A 14,998-nucleotide genomic window follows, 5' to 3' on the forward strand; every position below is an offset into this window, starting at 1 on the left:
TTATTTTAATATAGTAATATTCTCAACTTTATTTTAACAACTATATTACGATGAGATTCCCACTTTAAAAAAGAAAATGACAGGGAAACAGGGCAGTCACATAGGCCATGTGAACATCGTGTGGAATACCGCACCACACAATTATTCACAGTATCAACGTGTTATCACCTGTTTACAGGCCAGTGGGCACTGCGTTAGGTTTTTTGGATTTTATGAACTCAATATAAGGCTCTCCAGTCCGTCGACCATCTCAGGTATTTCCCAGTATTGTGTTTCCTCTAGTTCCTGACCATCAAGAATGGCTTCCAACGACAGGATCGATGAGAACGGTTGGATTATAGAAGTTAAAGAAGGTCTGGGAATACAAGAAGAAGAAGAAGAGGAAAAAGAGTTGCGCGTATCTGTCTTTAATGTGCCCAAAGAGTTACTGGCAGTGAAAAGCAAAGCGTACATTCCTCAGTGCCTTTCCATCGGCCCTTATCACCATTGGAGACCTGAACTCTATGATATGGAGCGCTACAAACTAACAGTTGCCCGCAGATTTCAGAAAAGAATCAAAGATTTAGGCAACGTTGAGTCCGTGGTGGTGAAGGAGATTAAGGAGCGGGACTGGCAAATCCGAAGCTGTTATCACAAGTTCATCGACTATAACGAAGAAACCCTGTCGTGGCTCATGGCTCTCGACGCAGCCTTCCTTCTCGAGTGTTTGCAGTTCTATGTCAGGCACCACGACGACCAAACCTCCCACTCAGACGTCAAACACTTGGGACGAATCTTAGACCCTCAGGCAGCTAGTGCTGTCCACAACTCCATTGTCAGGGATCTGATGATGCTCGAAAATCAAGTGCCAGTATTTTTGTTACAGAAGCTTTTGGAGTTGCAGTTGGGATCTAGAGCCAAGGCCCAGGAGAGGCTTAGCAGGTATGGAAATTTTTAGGAGTTAAATTTCGTAGATGATTTAATTTTTCATATTTTTAAAAAATAGGATATTTTGTTAGTCACATTAAAAACTAATAAAATTCACTAAAATTTTTACACTTTAAAATAAATTTTCATATTTTTAATTTTCAGCCAAAATTTTCACACTTTAAAACAAATCTCCTGAAATATTTTAAATCTCCATTCTTGAAATTTTCCATGTGGACAACCTGCTAAAGCTGGTGTGTCAAGAGTTATCGCCCTTCAGCTTCGAGTTACCAGAGAATTCAAATCTCTACATAAACGAAGGAGGGCACTTGCTGGAGGTGCTGTACTACGCCATTGTCCCAGTTTTCCACCCTCAAAATCCCACGGCGAAAGGAAATGATGCGCCTGCTACAGCGGACATGTCTACCATTACAAAGGGCTTCAGTTCCTTGTGGAAGACTCTATCCTCTATTAAGTTTGGACCCATTCGATTTCTCACCAGGTTGCCCCAGCGAGCGCTGAACACGAGGCCTGTGCAATTTGCCAAGAAATTTCCCTTGCGTCTGCTTTCTACTATGGGGAATCTACCAGTTATGAAAGATCTTAAGAAACCCTTGGTTGTTCTTTTGAAAGTTGAAAAAGTAGAAGGAGACGCGGAGGGGAAAGGAGATGGGGAAGGAGAAGAATTGTAAAGGTTTTCCGTTACACCAAAACCCGCAGGTTTTGGTAAACATTACAATCCAGTAACTAGGATTCCCAGGGTGGAAATTATGGATTCTATAGAGGTGCGGTGATTTTTCCAACACCCCCCCTCAAACGCGACTCGGGGGAATCGAACTTGGGTCCAAGCTCTGATACCATGTGAAGCCAAGGAGATTCAATGCAATGCCTGCTGCATAGTGAATCCCAAAGGTGATGGTTCCCCTGCACATATTGGAGGATGCACTTGGCAGCATTCCAGTGTAGCTCATGCGGCACCTGCATGTATCTAGAAACTGCCCCTACTGCACAGGAGAGATCTGGTCTGGAGTGGGTGAGGTACAATAAGCTCCCCACTAGCTGTCGATAGAGAGTGTTGTCAACTAATGGAGTGTCACCTCCATCCTCAAGGCAGACCCCAGACAGAAAAGGATTCGGTGTTGGCTTGCAGTTAGTCATGCGAAATCTCTCGAGGAGATCCTGTGCATACTTAAACTAAGAGAGTTTGATGCCTGTGGCATCCTGGCTTATCTCAAGACCAAGAAAGAAGTGTAATGGAACCATGTTCTTCATCAAGAACCTATCATGCAAGGCCCTCTTGACTGTAGCAATGGCTGAAGCCGAGCTGCCAGTGATTAGGAGATCATCCACATACAAAACTAAGATAAGAAGAGCATCATGTGTCCTGAGCATGTAAACATTCGGATCAGAGTTACATCTTTCAAAGTTTTGTGATAAGAGAAAAGAATCCATCTTCGCATACCAAGCTTGGGGGGCCTGCTTAAGGCCATAGAGAGATTTCTTCAGTCTGCAGACCAAAGATGAATCCTGAATGAAACCATGTGGCTGCTCCATGTAGATCTCCTAAATGAAACCATGTGGCTGCTCCATGTAGATCTTCTTAGATAGGTCTCCGTGAAGAAAGGCATTCTTCACATCCATTTGATGTACTTCCCACCCCTGGGCAACTGCAATGACAAGTGTAAGGCGTATGGAATCCATCTTTGCTACTGGAGCAAAGGTCTCGTCATAATCAATGCCATGCACTTGTTAGAAGCCTTTGGCTACTAGCCTTGCTTTTCGTCTAGTGATTTGCCCATTTGCAGCACTCTTGGTCTTGTAGACCCATTTGCATCAGACAAGTTTCCTTCCTGAAGGAAGGGGGACCAGATCCCAGGTCTAGTTCTTGAGGAGGGAGTTATACTCCTCCTCCATGGCGGACTCCCAAGATGGATGCCCAACAGCCTCAACATAAGACTATCGATCAGAAGAATGAACCAAATGACAATGCCAGGATGGCGATGGTTCAATGGCGGTGAGGGCAAGAGGAGGCTCAATAAACTCTGAGCTAGTCCTCTGCAGATCAGAATTATCCCCCACAAGACCATTTCTAGCAGCTGGGTGGTTTTGTGCATATATCTCACGTAAGCTCCTTGTTCTCTGATTTATGACAGGGAATATGATTCATTGCTGGAAACCCAATCTGGGCTTGGATGTGGATCATCATATGCATGCACTGGATTTGTATTTGAAGACTCTGTCTCTACATCTGCATGCTCTACCAGCATCTGCATGCTCTGTATCTGCATCTGAGTGTACTGAGTCATCATCTCGGACATGAGGTAGATAAAAGGTGTCTGCATGCGACAATTGAGGTGCATGCGAGAGACTTTCCTCAAATTTGACACTTCGCTCAATGATGAGCTTGTCCGTAGAGGAAATCAGGAGTCAGTATCCCTTCACACCATCAGGGTATCCAACAAAGATGCACTCAATGCTCTGTGGATCAAGAGCTTTCCTCTTTTCAGAGGGGATCCTGGCCCATGCTCGGGAGCCGAAAACACGGAAGTGGGTGACCTCTGGTTTAGTGCCGCTCCAAGCCTCAAAGGGGGTCTGATCCTTGACATACCTATGAGGAGATCTATTCTGGATGTAGTTAGCACAATTAAGTGCTTCAGCCCATAGCTTATGAGGCAGTGACTTAGCATGCAACATGCAGGAAGCCATCTCTTTGAGAGATCGGTTCTTTCTCTCAGCAACTCCGTTCTGCTGCGGAGTGTATGGAACTATGTACTGCAACTGTATGCCGGACTGAAGGCAAAGGTTCTGAAGTGTTGTGTTAACATATTCCCCCCCATTGTCTGTATGGAGGGCTTTGATCTTTCTCTCTGACTGTGTCTCAACTAGTGCTTTGAAATCTTCAAAGTGCGCAAAAACTTCATATTTGGCCCTGAGAAGATACACCCAAGTATACCGTGAGAAATCATCAATAAATGTAAGCACATACCTTGCTTTGTTGATGAAAGGATGAGGAAAAGGCCCCATGAGATCACTATGGATCAGATCTAGAGGAGAGGATGCTCTGTGAGTCTTGCCGGTGTCAAACTTTTCTCTAGGATGTTTGCCAATGACACACCCTTCACAAACTCCTTTGCAGAAACTGATATTTGGCAAGCCTTCCACCATCTCATTCTTGCTTAACTGTTGCATATACCTGTAATATAAGTGACCAAACCTCTCATGCCAAAGCCTACTAATATCATCAACATGTGTAAGCAATAAGGAGGATTCAGATTCAATAAATTCAGAAAATGTATACAGTCTGGCTCCATTGTTTACCTCACCGGCTGCAATTTTGGAGCTGCTATGTAGGTCATATATGTTCACTGCATCTGGAGTGAATTCCACTCTCTTTCCGGTGTCGGAATGAGCGATCTGATAAACTGAAAGTAGGTTTACCGAAAGTTTTGGAACATGAAGCACATCTTCAAAGCTTCCGTGTAAAAGTTCCACTCTACCTTTTCTGGTGACCTCAATAGGTGAGTCATCTCCCATGAGGATGGGAAGTCCTTTGCATGCATCCAAAGAAGAATAGACTTCCTTTGCAGCAGCCATATGATGTGATGCACCAGAATCTATAATCCATGCATCAGGAGAAGAATTAATTGCAACTAAAGCATGAAAATTGTTAACTTTCCTGTGTGGGGATCCTCAGTTTTCTTCTTGGCGCTCTGAGGGATGTGGTCCCCAAGGTTGTGCTTCTGAAGGATTTCTACCATTTGTTCAATTTGTTTCTTCATGCAAGAAGATTCTGGATGGAATCCTCTTTGACAGTAGGTGCATCTGTTTCCTTTCTTCACTTTCTCATTTCTCGAGCTGGGGGAGTCATTGAAGGGCTTGGTGTACCCTTCCTTCTTTGGATGGGAATGCGCTTTTCCCTTGTCTTTTTGATGCTGATTTTTCTGATTTGAATAAGATCTGTGATTTTTATTGTGGTTGCCATCATGCACAGCAAGTGCATGTGCTTTTGGAGGTTTGATTTTCCCCATGCCAATGAGTATATCTTGCTCAAAAATAAGGGACTCCATAAATTCTTTGAGAGAAGCCATCGTGTAGGATTTACCTGTTGCGAGCCTTACTGAATGAATTGTAGACACAAAGACGGAGTATTCCGGTCCGAGCTTTGACATAATAGAGAGAACTTGGCAACTCTCCTCCTTGGATTTGTCAATTCCACAACCCTTGAGTTGCAGCAATAGATCATTATATTTGGTGAAGAAGTCTTGAATTCTATCATAGTTCCGTGGATCCAATGACAACAGCTCCACTTCGAGCAGATGTCCTTTCATCTCATCCTGTTTCCCGTAGAGTTCTTCAACCTTTTTCCAAATCTCATTGGGAGTATTGCAGGCAGATAGATGAAACTGCAACTCTGGAGAGATGCACATGCATATGGATCCGTGGACCTCATCCATACAGTTGAGGTACTTGGATTTCTCTATGGCTGAAGTGGGTTCCACTTCTGTAGCCATGGTAATCCTGTACAACCCTTTATGACGAAGGTATCAAGTCATTTGATCCTTCCATTCGTGATAGTTGTACGGTGTTAGGATCGATGCTTTGGGAAACTCCATTTTTCTGTCGATCTTCGATCTCCAAGTTGTAATACCTACAAAATAAAGTACTAGTGCGCCTTTTATCTAGCAACCTGTGGGCTCTGATACAATGTAAAGGTTTGTTGTTACACCAAAACCCGCAGGTTTTGGTAAACATTACAATCCAATAACTAGGATCCCCAGGGTGGAAATTATGGATTCTATAGAGGTGCGGTGATTTTTCCAACAAGAATCATCTGTTAAGATTATACCGTCCACACGAGACGAACTGAATATTCCATTTGTGGCCAATTTATATTCCGCCGGAATCAAATTTCCCCAAACCTCTAGCGACCTGACGACAATCCATTTCAATCAGAAGACGGCCACGCTTCACCTCCCCAAGGTAAAGTTGGACAGTAATACAGAGGTAATTATCAGAAATCTAGTGGCATTTGAGGCTTCCGCGGCGCCTAGTGCACTGGTTTTCACGCGATACACAGATTTCATGAACGGGATCATCGACAACGAAGAAGATGTGAGACTGTTGATAAAGTGCGGGATTATTTGTAACCACCTGCAAGGGGAGGCAGAGGTTGTGAGCCTATGGAACGGTATGGGTAAGTGCGTTCGTGTCACAAAAGTTGGGTATCTGGACAAAGTTATCAAAGATGTCAATCGATATTACAATAGAAACTGGTACGTTACAGTGGTAGAGCTTGTGAACAACCGCATATTTGGGTCGTGGAAATTCCTTTCTTTGCTAGGTGCGCTCATTCTTTTGGCGGTCACCTGCTTGCAGTGATTCTGCTCTGTGTATGATTGCAAAAAATGTTTCGACCAGTCCTATTTAGTTGATAACTAAGAGGTAGCGCCACAATCTTATCCGTCATCCAAATGCACTGTTATCGCTAAAAACCGAACTGCAGTCTGATCCAGCATTGATTCTTCTAGCGTTCTGAGCCTTTGTTTTTTGTGTTGGAATTGAGTAGCCAATGATTAGATTTCATTTTCTTCATTGTTCCATTTTGCAGTGTAGTAAGAAATTGTTGTTTATTGAATGGTTGATTAAGGCTGATTTATTAAATTAAATGGTCTATTTTAATAATTAAGTGGAGTTTTATTTTTTATTTTAATGATTATAGAGAATGAGGATAGTTGAATATGTCTTCTGTGTTATTCTTAAAAATAATTGAAATAAAATAGTAAAAGAAGTAATTTTTTAATTTTTTAATTTTATTTTTATTTATTTATTTATTTAAATTTAATTTATTATTATCTAATTTTAAGGTCATGGTTAAGCTAGACACTAAATTGGTGAATGAGACTCTCTTATTTGTGGGCTGGATATGTATTATGTGTTATTGTTAAAAATGATTTAAATAAGATAATAAAAAAAAGTATTTTTTTAATTATTTAATTTTATTGTTGTTTTTATTTATTTAAATTTAATTTATTATTATCCAATTTTAAGGTTATGGTCTAGCCAGACACTAAATTGATGGATGAGACCCTCTTGTTTGTGGGATAAGGGACTCTTATGTTTTTTTTATATTATATTAATGATTATAGAGAAGGAGAATAGTTGAATATGTGTTATTGTTAAAAATAATTGAAATAAATTAATAAAGAAATTATTTCTTTCATTATTTAATTTTACAGTGGTATAAGGAATTTTTGTTTTTATTCATTTAAATTTAATTATTATTATTATTCAATTGTAAGATCACAATCAAGCCAGACACTACATTGGTGTATGAGACCCTCTTGTTTGTGGGATAAGGGGCCCTTAATTTTTTTTATATATTATATTAATGATTATAGAGAAGGAGGTACAGTGATGTGTGGTTTAGCGATAAGTCACTTGGGCGAAGCCTGGGAGACCGAAGTTCAAATCTCATTGAGTACACTGACCTGTTGTGGTGGAAGCTAAAGGGGCGGATTCCCCAATCCCGTCTTGGCGGCACGTGAGTTTGCTCTTGCTAAAATCATAGGATCTTAGTATACCTGACTTGCTTGCAGGTGGTTGGATGTACTCCTGGTGTTATAGAGGCAGCTACTAGGATTGATCCTGGGTCTCCCATAGATTAAGACTAGCACTTACTGATTTACCATGTGGTTTAAAAAAAAATGATTATAGAGAAGGAGGAATTGTTGTTTTTATTCATTTAAATTTAATTATTACTATTATCTAATTCTAAATTGGTGTATGACACCCTCTTGTTTGTGGGATAAGGGACCCATATGTTTTTTTATTATTATATTAATAATTATAGAGAAGTAGGAATTGTTGTTTTTATTCATTTAAATTTAATTATTATTATTTTTTCATATACTTACAACTTTTGCGGTCAGTTTCAAGTAACCACCTGATCCAAGATGATGTTACCCATGTTTGTCTATTATAGCCCATGTGACTTTGGAAGTAACTCGGAGTCTATATGTCAAACATTGAAAAACTTAATTAGATGTCGCAATGATGATAAAGCATCATAATTACATTATTAAACGTGCCTTATACCTTCTTGTTCTGGGCAAAGTCTTCCTTCCTTTTTGAAGTGCCTTCTCGTGTGCATCTTCCACGAGCCCTCTGCACTCCATCTCTGGAATCAATGGAGGGTGCTCATATGATGTGTCCCTTTCCAATTGAGACCTATAATGGTACCGTAAACATTTTAAATGTAGGCATGCCTTTGAGGAAACTCCAGATTTTTTGAAGTTACCATCACCGAACATGCAAACCATCCTGTTAATAAGTTCCTCTTTTAACTTGGAACTTTGGGATTTCCATTTTGTGCAAATGGCTAGTCCAAATATTTCCAAGGTTATGTCATACAAACGCCTATAAAATACATCATTTCCTACAAAACGATATTATCATTAGTTTAAAATAATCACAGAATATACGTTAATTTCATTTAGGTTGTACTTAATATTTAAAACACTTCTTAAATACCTATAAGTTTCTCTATTTTCATAGGGACATTGTCATCATCTACCAAAAACAGGATCAGTAGTGATCATGTGCTAGTAACACGAGAAGATCTAGGAAAGCTCATTTCAAATTGTGTAATTGTATCATTCTCTACATCCACAACATCATGTGTAGATCATGATGTATGTTGTTCAAGGGGTGCATATCCTGCTGTGGGTGGTTAAGTTGTTGTATCGATCTCAATGACTGGTGACTCACCCACAGGTGGAGCATTGACACTACAGCCAACTCCGGCTCGGCCAATAATCGTAGCATGAGGATCGAACTCCACCAAAAATTCCTGTAAAATAAAAGGATTTTCTATATAAAGGATGAGATAACTAAATCATAAACAAATAATTGGGATAATTAAATGAGTTTCTCACCCCATATCGACAAACTTATTGCAACAAGGTTCTGATTTCGCTTTGTATCTCATATGTCTGAGACTCAATATAATCACATGATATGTGTTAATTTCATTTGGGTTGTACTTAATATTTAAAACACTTCTTAAATACCTAGATGTTTCTCTATTTTCATAGGAACATTGTCATCATCTACCAAAAACATGATCAATAGTGATCATGTGCTAGTAAAATGAGAAGATCTAGGAAAGCTCAATTCAAATTGTGAAAATATATCATGCTCTGCATCCACAACATCATGTGCAGATCATGATGTACGTTGTTCAAGGGGTGCAAATCCTTTTGTGGGTGGTTAAGTTGTTGTATCAGTCTCAATGACTGGTGACTTACTCACAGGGGGAGCATCAACACTGCTACCAACGCCGACTCAACCCATAGTCATAGCATGAGGATAAAACTCCACTAAAAACTCCTGTAAAATAAAGATTTTTAAAGGATGAGATAAGTAAATCATTAAAAAATAATTGGGATAATTAGATGAGTTTCTCACCCCATACCGATGAAATTGTTATAGGTTCTGATTGCACCTTGTATCTCATCTGTCTGAGGCTCAATCAGAACTAAAGAATTAAGTTTCTTGTTTTCTTTGAATTTAAGCTTCTGTATTGCTTACATTGGATCAATGGACCTAAATATTGCATCATCAGTAACCTCTTCCTCATGAGCATCTATGAACTGCTCTAAGGCCGATATCTTCCCCTTATCGCCTTGTTTGTCAAATAAGTGTAATTTGCAATTCATCCACAATTAATCATCATTATATTAATAATAAAACCACTATTGACATATGTCTAAATTTATATAGAATCTTCATGTAGTAAATTACAATCATAACATATAATATACATTACTTACAAGTTGGGTAAAATTGAATACATATCGCCCCCATAATAGAAATATTTGTATTTATTCTATTCAAATTATAATCAATGAGCAACTCTTCACTTACATCTATTGATTTAATGACACATACGAATACATGGTTTCCTTCACGTTCCTTGAATATGCAATTGGGTTGCTTATTTGTGGTGACAGATTGTGTACTATTTATAAACCTTACAATATTCCATGTTGTTTTTGGCCTTCCATCAATATATATAGTTGCGTTTTTTTTTCATCATTATCTTTTAGTTGTATATAATTTGCAGCCACTCCATGTCTTCACATACTTTTGGTATATTGAACTAGTCATACACAATTATTGTAGTTGTAACAGGGTCTGACATACTACATAAATTCAGTTAATCCTCTGTAACATACCTTTATGCCATCCATGGAAAATATCCCCAAACCATGTAATGACGATGGGGCAATGTAGTATATCCTTTCATTGACACAAAAAATAGTATTTATTTTAGGAAGATCCTTGGGTGCCAATTGTTTCACTAGATGTTTGTAACTTAAGGAAAAATCGATGTCATCTATACTCTCATTATCATAAGAACATGAACCATACTATAGGTATCATTTTCAAACAATGCTTTTACACCTTTTATCGTTCATCTTGCTTATAGAAACCGAATTTCTGGCCAATATCGAGATGCACAGAACACAAGGTAATGTTCTAATCCTTCCACTCATGAGCTTCAACTTGACTTTTCCTTTTCCTATGATTCTATTTGTTAATGCATCTCCTAATTAAATATCAACATTGTTATATCTTTCATACTTACAAAACCACTCCTTGTAAGGTGTCATATGAAAGGATGCACTTAATTCAACCATTCATGCCTCGTGATCTACATGTGTACATGAAGAAGCAAAATACACATCCCCTCCTTCATCCGAGGAGGTTTTTGCTTTTGTAGAAGGAGCATATTTAGATCCCTTCCCTTTATTAGCAATTTTGGATCTATATTATTTCTTATAATGCCCTTCATTTTCACATCTCCAACATACCTTTACAGACTTTCCTAGAGATTTAGATCTTCCTCTAGATTTAAATATCCCACTCAAGCACTTATATTTATTTCTCCTCTAGGAGCATCCTCTTATAAAAAAGGCATACCTACGTCAGTTTTCAATTTTTTTGCTTCTCATCTGCTCTTATAACAAGGATGATACTATTTCATCAAAGCTTAAAATAATTGCATTGCTAACTATGGCACAACCAAACTATCCCATGAAGCTAGTAGAGAAAAAAACAAATTGATACACTTATCCTCATCTGAAATATTAATATCAACAAACAATAGTTAACTTACCATAATATTGAAGATTTTTATATGCTCTTTCATCGATTCTCCATCCTTCATCATTAGGTTATACAATTTTTTCCGTAGGAACAATTTGTTTACTAGAGACTTGGACTGATATACAGTCCCTAACTTGTTCCACAATGACTTTGTTATAACTTCTCTTGAAATATTTACTAATATTGAGTCTAAGGGACACAATCGTATTATGTTACTTTCCTTCAAGATCAACTTGGTACAGTCTTCTATCAAAATCCCCATGAATGCAGTACCTAGCTCCAAAATGGTCCATTGATATTTGTCTAACAACAAATCTTCATTTTGAGCTTCCACAACTCAAAATTTACCCTTTGAATTTATTGATCTCTATCTTTTAACCGCTCACCCATTCCTTTCCCTCAAGAATTGATTTCACGAGTCTCCCACTATAATAGGGTCTATGACAGGCTCAAGAGAAAAGAATCCCTTGGCCACAAACGTGTATCCTTTAAGCCAAAATCACCCTAATACCAAATGTAGGTTTTAACCATATATAATTAGGTGTTGCAAAAGAATTATTAATAAAACATAAAAGATGGAAAACACACACACATTAACATAAAGACTTTATCCTGGAAACCCAAACTAGGAATACCAACACACATTATTTCCCATATACTCTTTTGTAAGATATTACAATATTGTGTGTGTGTGTGTGTGTGGATGGGTGTGTGTATATCATGACATAAATAAATTGTTAATCCATTTATCATGGATTAGAATACAACCTTAGTTCCTTAATTAAAACTACAAAACCATAGGAGAAACCACCACACACCATAAATCTGCTAAAGGTGAAAATTGTGTGTTGAAAAACTACCAAAAATGAATGCCAAAAACCACCCAATTTCTTTTCAATGGGACTGTCCCCAAACTCCCACACAGGGGGGATTTGTTGGATTACAATTCATCGCAAATGCCTTAATTGTTGACCTTGTAAATCATTGTTTTCTCCCCCATATCCATGATTTTAGGAAAAAAGTATTGCCAATGTTATACTCATATCAAGGGCCAAATTTCTTCACTATGGAAAACTATAAACTTTAAGGTTCAAATCCAAAGTCGTGTTCTTTCATTTTAACATATACACTATTGTTATTAAGCTCCAGTATGGGTTGTGATATTTGCATCCCATCTCTTCATAAACCTTTTGTGGATCCTCTATTGACAATATATTTGATTTATATAGTAATGTGTGCCTAAATCCTTCATTATTTTTGCAACTCCTTGAGCACACCCTATCATGTTCGCTCTCTCAATACATCAACCTATGGTGATGGAGGTTGTTTGTATGTCATGGCTATTCGAATTCAACACTAAACGAAACTTCAAGATCTTCACAATACTACAATACCTATCCTTCTAGCATTATCCTCCAACTCAAGCCTCAATACTCGTCTGTTAGACTCTAAAATAATTTGGATGATGTATGTGGATTTTCCTTTGACTACTTACTATTCATGGTATTTTTAAGGAGGCATCGCCTTCATGTGTAATATCACAAGAGGTTCCTAGGCTAGAAAATCTCCCAGAGACCATGGAATAGATTAAAAACTCCCATAGAAAGGAAAAACAAGCACTCCAAACTTGCATATCAAGAGTTCAATGCAAGAGCCTTCATCAAAGACAAACTTGACGAAACATGCATAACTATCAATGGCCTCTTGTTGAAATGGGCATGGAAACTTCCATTGGCATAGGTAACCCTCTTACCTTCTTGTGGCTACTAGTGTGGATTTCATCACCACTATCCTTTGCAAATCGATCATGTCGTCCTTTCACAATTTTTATCATAATGTCTACTTCATCTATAATATGCACCCTCTCACTATTAAGATGGATTTGAAAAGCCACATATTGTTATCATGCAAGTCGTAGCTCACACAAACATATACTTCAATCTACTATCCTACTCTAATGGCATTATATTTCCTTGGGCTTCCCTGTGAGGGAGTCAAGCCCAATATAGCTATGATACCAAGATAGAAACCCTAAGAATAGACATTATTGCACACAAACCAAAAATATGTTGAGCTCTCTATTAAACAATATAATAATACACATATAAATACATGAATCTTTGTTTCAAGATAGATAAACTATCTTGATTACACAATCTACTCATTAAGAAAATATATTTGTATCACACCAATATAAAAAACATTTAGTTTAAAAAAACCTCTCAAATCCAACCTTATATAACCATGTCCTACAACTTAAAAAACAACCTCTATTTATAAACTAGCTCTACCTATTTATGAAAAATAATAACAAGAACCATAAATATAATAACAACTAAACCCAATAAAAATTACATATTTCAATATTTACAAATATAAAATCTAAATATATAAAAACAAAAATATTAAAATACTTACATGAAAAATAAATATCAATGATACATGTATAAAGTATATATATTATAATAATTTTTAAATTTAGCATTTCACTTTTCTCTCTAATTTAATATTTAATAATATATACTTTGAACGTAGCATGATCTTTGATTATATGTGAAAGTACATCATACAAATTTTAATAAGATTTCTATTTTATCAAATTTATAATTAAAAATATAAATTTATAAAATGACAATAATTTTTATTGTAAAAGTAAATATTCATTGATTTTGGTAATGTAATACATAATTATTTCAGTATTCATGTATGCCTAATATAATATACAAAAGTCATAGCTTTTTATTTTATCGTGAATTTGGTAATGTTTAATATTTTAAAAAAAATTATAGTTATAAAAAGAATTTCACAAAATTGTAGATATATATTTTTATTTAAATAGATATTTTTTATAAAAATATATTTACTTTTAATTATTAAATTTATCAAATTTAATTATATATATAATTTAATAATAACTTAATTATTAAAAATATACTTTTAAAATATAATATTTTAAATATATTTGCATTATGTATATTTGGAAAAAAATGTTTAACATTTCCAAATTAATTAATCTCTATTTGAAAACCTTAATTACATCCGTATTATTATGAATTAATATCCTAATACCCTTTAGTCATCAAATAAGTCTAACACATATTTGAGAAGAAAATTGATCTACATGTTATTAGGATAGCTTATCATTGTATAATACGTGCATTTTAAATGTAAAACATCATACCACTATATATATAAGGTTAATTATAAATTATAATTTATCCTTATTCCTAAGTTATACTAAGCTAAATAAAATGCATTTAAAACTTTAAGGGAAAGAGATATAACTTATAAAACGTATTACAATTAACATAAATTAATATAAATATATTTTAACATAATAATAATTTTAAAATATTTTTAATAAATTAAAATTTCTTATATGCATTTGAAAACAATAAAACCAAAAATTCAATTTAATTATAAAAGAGAGATAATTAAAAAAAACAGAGATAAGTTCAAAATAGGGAGAAGATTGATAGGAAATGATATATTTATAAATAAATAATAAAAGAAAATATAAGAAGACAATTGAGAAGAGGATTTTAAAAATTATTCATAAGAGTACATATTTTAGATTTGATTTGAGAGGTTATTTAGTTTTTTCTATGTTAGTCTCTTGTTAATTTAAATCAAAAATATAAAAAAATTATTTATTTCTTATATATTCAAAATATTTTATTTACCAATTTTATTATCTATGTGTGTCAACAATATTTGGATGAAAGGTGCATTTCTGCTACTAATATATTGGTTGGATATTCCTATAGTGTTGTTTGTGTGGCAAAAGGACAAAAAAGTGATCACATCCAAAGAAAAAATTATTGGAGAGAACATATGTATAAAAATTGTGTTGTATGTTGTAATGAAATTTGCTAAATGTGGATGACCATTTGGTCACGTTCTACTCCATCCATAAAATTAG

The 14,998-nt window shown here is 35.9% G+C and overlaps 1 pseudogene; it reads left to right on the forward strand.

Moving 5' to 3' along the window:
* The first annotated feature begins 298 nt into the window (after nucleotides 1-298).
* On the forward strand, nucleotides 299-6,345 carry LOC149165481 (putative UPF0481 protein At3g02645 pseudogene; annotated as a pseudogene).
* The last annotated feature ends 8,653 nt before the right edge of the window (nucleotides 6,346-14,998 follow it).

The sequence above is a fragment of the Pinus tabuliformis genome, chromosome 5_1 (genome assembly GCF_031772625.1).
Source record: "Pinus tabuliformis cultivar Carrire ecotype Pingquan chromosome 5_1, CPIR1, whole genome shotgun sequence".
NCBI lineage: Eukaryota > Viridiplantae > Streptophyta > Pinopsida > Pinales > Pinaceae > Pinus > Pinus tabuliformis.